The 10,169-nt window shown below is 42.0% G+C and overlaps 1 pseudogene; it reads left to right on the forward strand.

Annotated features, from left to right (window-relative positions):
* The first annotated feature begins 6,531 nt into the window (after positions 1-6,531).
* The window catches only part of LOC123157878 (denticleless protein homolog), a 78,168-nt pseudogene continuing 74,530 nt past the window's right edge, over positions 6,532-10,169 (forward strand).

Below are 10,169 nucleotides of genomic sequence, written 5' to 3' on the forward strand. Positions count from 1 at the left end.
TGTAGGCCATCCTTAGATCTCTAGAAGGAAAGCCTGATGTCCTCCTCTCAGCCTTCAATGCTGGCCATGGCAGCAACAATGATTGATCCTTCGTACGACGAACTGAAGAAACCTCACCCCAAGTTTAATCATGCATGGGAGTCAAAGACACTAGATGAAGATGACATCATGTACGTAGCAACGGATGCCTACCTTTGTTTAAATATCTACAAGGGTTGGATGAAGAAGCAGAGCCCAGTATCAGGTTCAAGCGGAGAAGTGTGCGCGAAGAGGAAAAGGAAGAGTGATGAGGACGAGGACTCCGAGTAAGGTGGCAGTGCCGTTTCTCATGCTAGTTCTACTACAGTGTCAAGCAGACTAGTTGCTTATTTTTATTTCAGGGGTGTGTTGTGATGAGCCCCTAGCAGAACTATGTTAGTATGTTCTTTCTATTTGTTTGAACTCTTTAGTACGTACTAGTATGTCTTACCACTTTCTTCTTCTGGTTGGTACTACTACTTGTTTCTTTGTGTTCCTACTATACTTAATATGTACTACTAGTATAATTTGGGTCAGTCGATTTGTGAAAGAAGAAGTTCACCAGAGCAAAGGAAGAAGATGGCAGAGAAGTTGCCCCAGTATATATATTAGGATGGCAGGGTGCCCATGATATCTTATGAGTGTTGGGTGTGGAATGTAGTTCACCGGAAAAATGGATTGTTCCCAGGGTTAAATAGACGGCGGGGTTGGGGCGGAGCATGGCGGTGGCAGGTGATTCCGGGGAGGGCTGGGCGGCGGAGGTACGCGGTTACGCCTGTGGCGGGTTTGCGGCTTGAAGGTTGAGAGAGAAGATGAACAGTGCATCATTTTCGGAGGATGAAGAAGCCCTTCTGGCCATCTATGTTGCATCCAACGGCTCACAAGAGTCGACTGGCCCAAATTGTTCCTTCTAGTTGCATGATCCACATGGCATTGGCAGTATCGAAGGTAGATTCCATGTCCGTACCCGGTTTGCTGGCTCGACGCGAGCGCGACCGGCTTCCACCGTGACAGCCACCATACGAGCCTTCTCCACGTGGGCCGAGACGATAATCACTTGCTAGCTCCTCCTCACCGTGTGCTGGAGCACACGCTCGTCCTCCTCCTCTTTGTACGCTATAGGCATAGACGTGGCTTGACCTACTCGCGTGCTTGGCAGCACGGCGTCATTGCGAGGGGAACGATACACGACATGAGCTGGCTCAGGGTTGAGATCCTTTGCAGTACCGTACAGTGCTGTAGTGCGGATGACATGTTGGGCCAGGTCCCACATAGAAGCGATGATACTGCACCATACAGTACTGCAGTGACTGTACGCATGCGCAACGGCGACATATTGATGAGTGCATTTATGGGAGCTTGGTTATAGGGTTGGTCAAACTTAAAAGAACACCATACCAGTACACGTAATCCTATGTAAGCACGTGCATCGCATCCGCTCTTATACACCACATTAGTTAGCACAGCATCGATATGAAATCCTTTGCAAGCGTGTGCACCACGTCCATCCGGTCAATCAAAAGGTGCGTCACGTGTCACGCTGGAAGGACATCGACCGAACCTTTTTGTGTTTGTGAAAACAATCCCCGAATATAGCTCTACTTTTTTTGCTGGAAAAGTTCTTCACGCCACAATATTTCCATATATTTGTATTTAGCTCTAGCTCGTGATTATTTTGGATTTGGATGTTCTAGGTGCCCCATACAAAAAAACTTTAATATAGATTATGTGTGTGTAACGGAGAGAGAATGAGTGTATGTGTCTATATGTGGTTGTGGCGGAAGGGAAATGTGGAGATGGTGTGCGTGTTATGGTCATAGAGAGGCGTGAATGTGAGAATGATCATGTATGAGCGAGACATAGAGATATGCCGAGATGTTGTGTATACATGAGAGAATGGTCTTCTATTTTTTGTTTTTTGTGTGTGCGTGTGTGAGAGAGACAGGAGCATCCGTAACCCAACAACCATCTCTCTCGATTCGACCGTCCCTCGAACAGTCGCATGTAACACATGCATCAGCGCACACATTTTAACCCCCTCACCCAGCTCTTGCCCGCCTCAAGGCCCCTACATCACTCTCTATATTGCACACACAATCCCTTCATGAAAACCCCATTTGGCATGCATGTACCTCTCCGTCACATACATACCATGTACCAATCACACACATTTATCTCTCGCTATGTCTCTTTGCCTCGCGAACACACTCCCCATAGGCCTCTCTTTGTGTCCCACACACGAACTCTCTATGTTGCTTAAACATTGACGCACACAATGTATTTATCTTGCACTATTAGCCTCCCTCGCATGCTCACTATGCACACACATTCTCTCCATAGGTTTGATTTCTCTCAATATTTGACACACACAACCCCCCCCCCCAAGCACACTATCCATCCCCCCAAGCACACTATCCATCCCCCCAAGCACACTATCAATCCCCATCCAAGGTTATATAGAGACCGCTTCTGCTTGTGCTTATCAACACCCCCACATGCACACCACCTTGATCTTCAAGGAGGGCATCAGGAAGAGCGAAGACGACGACCAGACCGCACTAGAGACTGCAGGGCCATTTGGAAGCAGGATGATGTGACAACGGCTGAGTAACTCCCCCCCACTCCCTCTTGCTCCCTCCCACACAAAATTCTCAATCCCTCAGCCCACAAGATTCCCCTCTAGTCCACGTTCTTTTGAGCTCTGTCATCAAGCCTTTTCTCTCTTCTCCTTCCACATGTACAAAATCTTGATGCACACACATCTCACTCCTTATATTACATGTCTCCATCTTTCTCATAGACCTAACTTCTTCCTCCATATATATATATGCTATTTTGTTACCGGTAACAAAATATTATTCTGTTACCCTCGACTCTATAAGGGCCCGATCCACAATTTCCGAAGACCCCGCACCGAACAACCCAAAAAAGTTACAGGCAGTGAGCCTCACTCATTCACTCCCCATGAACCCCGCCGCCTCCCTCTCTCCCACGCCGCGCCGCCCTTGCCTCGCGCCGGCAGCCGCCAAACCCTTGACGGCGGCCTCCTCCCTTCCCCTGCCCTCCGGTCAACTTCCTCTCCGTGTGACGACCTCCTCCCAACCCCGCGCTCCGCCGCCTTCCTACCCGTGCTCCGGCCTCCTTCCTCCCCCGCCTCCGGTAGCCTTCCTCCCCGCGCTCCGGACGCCTTCCTCCCCGCACTCCGGCCTCCTCTCTCCCCTGCCTCCGGTCACCTTCCTCCCCGCGCTTCGGCCGCCTTCCTCCCCGAGATTCGTCCACCTTCCACACCCGAGATCCAAGCGCCAGTGCCCAACCCCTCCGTTCGTGAGCTAGGTGACTGGGACGCCCTCCTCGCCACGGCGTCATTGCTGGGCGTCAGTAGCGGAAACGGGGTGGCGCAGGGACCTTATGGTGCTCGTCTCCGACTACTGTCAAGGTATGCATGCACATCTGTACTTCTTTCAACAACAGACAGCAGGGATTGGTATAATGATTTATGTCCGGATTGGTCCTCCCGACCGGCCACCCCGCGCCCCGTCGCCACCCGGCCACCCCGTGCCTCGCTGTCGTTTGGGCCATCCCGCATCCCATTGCCGCCTTGCCACCCTGCGTCCCGACAGCGTAGATCGGGAGGTGTGCGAGAAGTGGTGGTTCCGGCGTGTTGGTGCGGCGACCGTGCCGGGGTGGAGCACCTCCGCCTCTAGCCACCGACGTCAGTTTGTGGGAGGTTCTGCTCGCCGTCGGGTGGCACCGCCTCTAGCAGTTTGACAAGGGCGCGTCCCTCAGTACTACGATGACAAGGAAGACAACCGCCCTCTTTGTGACCTGCTGCTATTCCCCATCTTGCACTGGCGGACTGATGATGCGGGAGCCGCCCTCTTCGCTACAACCCCACGTGGATCTCTCTCTTTCTCCTCTCTTAAATTCGTTGAAAAAGTTGGTTGCTTGTTCTTGTTGTGTCATGAATACCCTCAACTTGTTTGATATTATTCCTATGAGAAAACTGATCCATAGCAGTTTTTGTTCCAGAGTTGTTCAAAGTTCAGACTTACGTTTTGTGAAGGCAAGGACAAGGAGAAGCCTATAGATAACAGTTTGTGTGGAGCTTGGCCAGTTCCTCTGTTCATGTGTGAGCTTGCTCAGTTCGTCCATTTATCTCTGTTCAGTTCATGTAGAGGATCCCTCGAATTCACCTCCTCTCATTCTTTATCAACAAATGATTTTCACTATTTGCAACAAATTACAGTATGAGAGTGGGAGTTTTATGTTGTACTATCTGCCTGCACAATGCATTTTGTAGTGTTGGTAGTTGTAGAGATTTGTTTGTGTTAAAAACTGGTTTTATGTATTTTGTAGTGTCGATACTTAAGTAGAACATTAGTTCAAATCTTCAAATTTTATATAGTTCAAGTACATAAGGAACATAAGGAACTTTAGTTAGTTTCTTGAATTTCAACTCCTTCAGTTTTTGTTCTTAACCAGTTTTTGTTCAAGTATATAAGGACCGACGCCCTTAGTTTCAAAAAGGAGCTCCCTTAGTTTCAGTAGATGTGGAGATTGGTAAAATCTAAAGTTCAACTATTCTGATGGGGCACTTCATAAAGCAAAGAAAAAATAAAGCAGAGAAAAAGTGAAGAAAAAGAAAACCAAAGTGGTCCTGAGAAGAAAATGCCTACTGTCCAGTAATACATTCTCTCGTTAGTATATTGTTATTTGTTCATGAGAATAACAAAACAGTGGTACAATACATATTACGTGAGCTGTTCATATAAAAAATGCCTTGTGTAACATCAGTTCTAACTTTTATAGCATGATAAATGATTAGAAGTCAATCCGAATTCATTTTGATCCATTCTCTTGTGATTTTAGGCTGAACTCCAATACTTGCATCCGCCACCCCAACGCCGACGTGTTCCCTCAGTGCTCTCTCGACAAAATCCAATAGTACATGATCTCCGGTGTGCCAAGTATTGCCTGCAGCGATGCCTGCATCATGGCCCATTGAGGAGATCTTATGTATTCCACATAGAAGAAATATTGTCAGTTCGTGAATAGAGAATTTATGTACCAGACTTAATATTAGTTCGGTGCGTATTCTATCTTCAGTCCATGAAAAATCATAGAATAGTTGGTGCGTGTGCACAAATATCATCAGTGCAAGTTTCAAAATTCTGCAACTTTAGATATATCACCTGAAATAAGTAATGGTTTGCAGCGAGTTTCTTCAAAATTCTGTAAAGTTTAGATATATCACCTAAATATTGTCGGTGCAAGTTTTGAAATTCTGTAAGTTTATATATCATAAAGAAAAATCGATGAGTCACCATCTGCTTTATATTCATGTTCTCTGCAGCACAAGTAGCAAATGGGACTGACTGGGAGTGATCCCTGAACCATTTCATTAAAGTCCATGGTTTCCAACAATGCTAATGCTACTAGAAAGGAGCTGGAGGTGATGAAGCCTCCGTGGCTTCTCCAATTAGCATGTTTGGCCAGTCCTGAAGCGCCTCCTCAAGCTCTTCGACGATGACTAGGCACCCATCAAGGACGAGAGCTACCACATTTAGTCTAGTTTCTTATTTTAGTTTAGTACAATAACTAATTTTTGTTCTGACAAGTTCTTATTAACATTCTTCTATACAACATCAGGGAGAAGGTGCCTGAGACCCATCATGTCCTCTATACAGATTCAGAGTTTAACAAATCAATGGAAGTTTGTTCTCAAAACTGAAATTGTTCTACATGTACTGATAGTTTTTTATCTCCTATGTCTGGACTTTGTTTTGTTAGGTAGTCAGTCGAGGACCAGATGGGTATGACTGCAACTGGGTTTGTTTTGTGATGTCTTTGCAACAGGTAGTCATGCTAATTAAATTCAGAAATGTGTTGTATGTCTCTAATCTTTGCAGCTTCATGGTGTAGGATAAAAGAATGGCATTAGCCTAACAAAAACTATGATCTGCCTCACAATTTCTTCTAATTCTAAAGTAGCACTGGATCGAACGGGAAATTCTAACAACTTTGCGGATGTCTGGGTATGTATTTGTATAAACTGTCAACTGAAAACAGCTTGGTTCCTTTCAAAAAGACTGAAAATATCTTACTAGATAGTAATGTTTATACTTGTGGTGGACTATGGATCTTTACAGTTAAATGAACGGATTTATTTGTTGAAGAAAAAGTGATATTGGTAACTATGTGACATATATGCAAACCCAAGTTGGCATAGTGGAATATAGATGGACACAATATTATCCATCTCTATTTAGCTTGTCATAAAAATGAAATTATTTGCTAACTAGCTATTTCTTTTACTGCCAATTTTCTTAGCTTTTTATCTTATCCTTTTTGGAATATTACTTCTACATGCCAAGAGAATATGCAGTATATAAGTTTTACATGTAGATCTTCCTGATGTTATATCATGCATTATTTATGCAAATCTTATTATTTCCGGTTCAAGAGACGGCTCTTTTGCCATTTGGGATCTAAGATGTGACCCCAAAACCCCAAATGGTCATGGTGAAGCATGACTCATGTATGTTATCTAATGGCTACTGCAATATAAATGCTCCTTTTAATTGTAGTCATCAAATATCCATAGCAATATAGCATCTTTGATTGAATTCAGCTGTTTTACATGTTAGATCTTCTGCTGTTGTCAAAGAAGCACACAGTCCCACTCGAAGGAATCGGACAAGGTCTCGAGCAAAGGTATTGAATCTACATAGAATCCTTTTGCTGGTAACTATACTCTCCCTTGGGTTCATTTGCTGATATTGGTCATCTTTGGGGAGCTTCGATGAGCATCACATCAATTCTGTATCTGAAAGACGATATCTCCATTGATACATCTGGTGCTGCTGACAAGTAAGGCATTTCCCCATCCAATATATTATGCACTTACTACCTAAGTTCGTATAGTTTATATGTCTAATTATGCAGCTACTGGTGTCTTTCAATTATGAACATACCACTTCTAACACAGTGCACCACTTTTGTAGCTTGTTTTTATTTAACTCTTAAAATGTATGCATCTTGTACTTACAATAACTATCTGCCAGCATTGTGAAAGTTTGGGATACACGGAACCTTAAAGAGCCTGTCTACAACAAAACCTCTCAATCAACAGCATAACCTATGGTAAGCAAGCAGCTTGCAATTACAAGAGAATATTTTTGTAGTTCTGTTTTAAGACTGACCGATCCTTTCACCCAGAAGGAGGGGGTGATAGATGGTATCTCTTGCTTGTCTCAAGAGTCATATGGTGCTTATATTGCCGCGTCATGCATGGATCACAGGTGAGCATAACATTTGACCACTATACAGAACTGCAAAGAACTGATGTCACTGGAGGGGATTGCTTCTGACTTCATAAGATTTCCAGTTCCAGGATCTATCTTTATAGTACTTTCCACATGGACAAGGGTCCAATAAAGACTTACACTGCCAGCAAAATAGAGTCTTTCTTTGTCAAATAAGGTGAGTGGCCAACTGGTTCAGCCTTCTCTTCCAGCTGTATATTCTTAGTTTCTTTCATGTGTTTTATTTAACACTTGCTTTGGTGCTTGAATGCAGTCTGCTATTAGTCCTGATGGTACTCATACTTTAGGTGGCTCGAGCGATGGGAACGTGTACCTCATACTCGTATATTTGTAGCCTTATAATTTGTGTATGTATTAGTGCAAAATGTATTGTACCTATTTGCTTATAACTGCCTATAAATGATCCTTAGGCCTATCTTCTCACAAAACATGTGTGTACGAATTCTGTTTTAGGCTATAACTCTGCTCAAACAAATTTGCAAAAAAAATCGTAACAGTAAAGGTTCGAAGGAAAAAAGCTACTTGACAAATGGAAAAAACGACAATGGATTTATATTATGTTAATCACCGGTGTGCTCTTGTTTATCAGTTCATGTGTGCTCCTGTTATAAGGTCGTGTGTCAACTTGTTATCAATTTTGTGTGTGTGTGAATTGGTAAACCAAGTGTAGCTGCTGCAGAAAAAAGGCATGGGATGTGCTGCCCTCAGTTCTCTCTCGACAAATCCAGTAGTGCAGGTTCTCTGGTGCGCCAAGTATTGCCGGCAGCGATGCTTGCATCATGGCCCATTGAGAAGATGCAATTTTCCTGGTTTTCACAGACAACATGGATTTTAGTTCAGCTACAGAAACCACGCATGTTCAGTGATGATGATACCATAAGTTCGGAGAAGAAACCAAATAAGAACTAAAACAAAAAAAAATTAAAATTCTACAAGTTCAAGTGGTCATCCACACACAGTAATTCAAGTTGGTAAAAGTTTAAAATGGTAAAAAGTTCAAGTTGCAAAACAAGAGAAATCTAGAACATGCGTTGCAAAAAAATAAATTTTTTGTCTATGATGATATGATTGTTACTTCTTCAAAGAAGGTATACATGACCGTTTGGTGTGCATGCAAGAATGAAAGAAATGGTTTACATAAAAAACAATTAATCAGTACAAATTAAAAACAATGATCAGTTCAAAATGAAAAAAATGGTTAGTTTGAATATAAAAATCAATTTGAAGTAAAAGCCATGATTAGATTGAATTCTAAAAAATGAATGATCATTTCAAATTAGAGAGATTAATCAGTTTGGGTTAAAAAAGTTGGGTATATGTCCTACTATTTGCTAGCTTTGGCATTGATTAAAAAAAGTTGTAAGTTCAACAAGACATCCCAGATGAGGTTGGGAAAAAAGCTCAAACAAAAAGAAAGCCATGGAAAATCAAATGGTAAAAAGTTCAAGTAGTAAATTGAGAGAAGTCCAAAGCACCGTTGCAAAAAAATGTTGAGTTAAAAAAAGACACAAAACATTTCTTTTTGAAAAAAAGTCATTCAGTTCAACGACAGACACTCCAGTTCGGGAGTAGTAAGTACCTCAGTACGAGTTAAAAACGGCGGTCCGTTCGGAATAAAATAAATGGCAGAAATTCAAATTGTAAAAATTCAAGCAAAAAAGAAACCCCATGAAAATCCTGCTTAGTAAGTACCTCAGTACAAGTCGTCAACGGAGAGAAGTTCAGAACAACGTTGTCAAAAAAATGTTGAGTTAAAAAAAAGAAACAAAACAAACACATTTTGTTTTTGAATAAAAATATCATTCACTTCGATGATACAAACCATACAAGTACAGGGGCGACGATACAGTACACCGTTGAAAACTTACGAGAAAAATATTACCCAAAAAACAGAGCAAAGTCTAGTTAGTGAAAACACGCTCAGTACAAACCCATGCAAGCATCAGTACAAGTACCATTTTTCGGAACCATTCAAAATTACTCTACGAAAAATAAATCAGTACAAACATACACATATATCAGTACGACTACTCTGTTTTTCAGACAAGAAAACAGCAGGATCCGTCATGTTGTATTCAAAATTACTCTTAAACGGTTGCGAAGTAGAGAAAACATTCAACATGACTAAGTTTCGCATTTTCGATAGCTATCCAACGGTATATTATTTGCCATATTTCGACAAACTTCTAAAAAAACGCGTTTAAAATCAAATTTGACCGTACTCGAATTCGTTTTTAAACTGTAAGGAATTAGAAAAACATTTCTATACGAAACAGTTGCGCATTTTCAATAGCTTTCCAACGCCGTATCATTTGCGTCAATCCGACAAACCGTTTGCAAAAAATTGCGAAAATACTTTTCACCCAGAATTTCACCGTTTTTCAAATTACTTTTAAATCATATAGAATTAGAAAAAACAATACATATATGGAAGATGCGGATTTGCACCAGCTTTTCAACGCCATCTTATTTGCTCAATTCTGACAAACGGTTTGAAAATTGTGTCCAAAATACGATTCACGTTTTCGGTTTTGAAAAAAACGGTTTTTTCAAAACTGCTCTTAAACCATAATGATTTTGCAAAAATGTTCAATATACTTGAAATATGGTTGTCAAGAGCTTTCCAACGATATATTACACGCCCCATTCCGACAAAAAAATTATAAAAAGTTTTTGAACTAAAGAAGACGATATTTTAAACACAACTGAAAGCATCAGTTCAACCACTTTGAAAACAACAGTACAACCACCTGAAACCGTCAGTTCAAAAAGGGTAACAGAATAATATTCTATTACGCGTAACAGAATAGCCCAGATGTATATATA

Source organism: Triticum aestivum, chromosome 7B (assembly GCF_018294505.1).
Source record: "Triticum aestivum cultivar Chinese Spring chromosome 7B, IWGSC CS RefSeq v2.1, whole genome shotgun sequence".
NCBI classification, from domain to species: Eukaryota; Viridiplantae; Streptophyta; class Magnoliopsida; order Poales; family Poaceae; genus Triticum; species Triticum aestivum.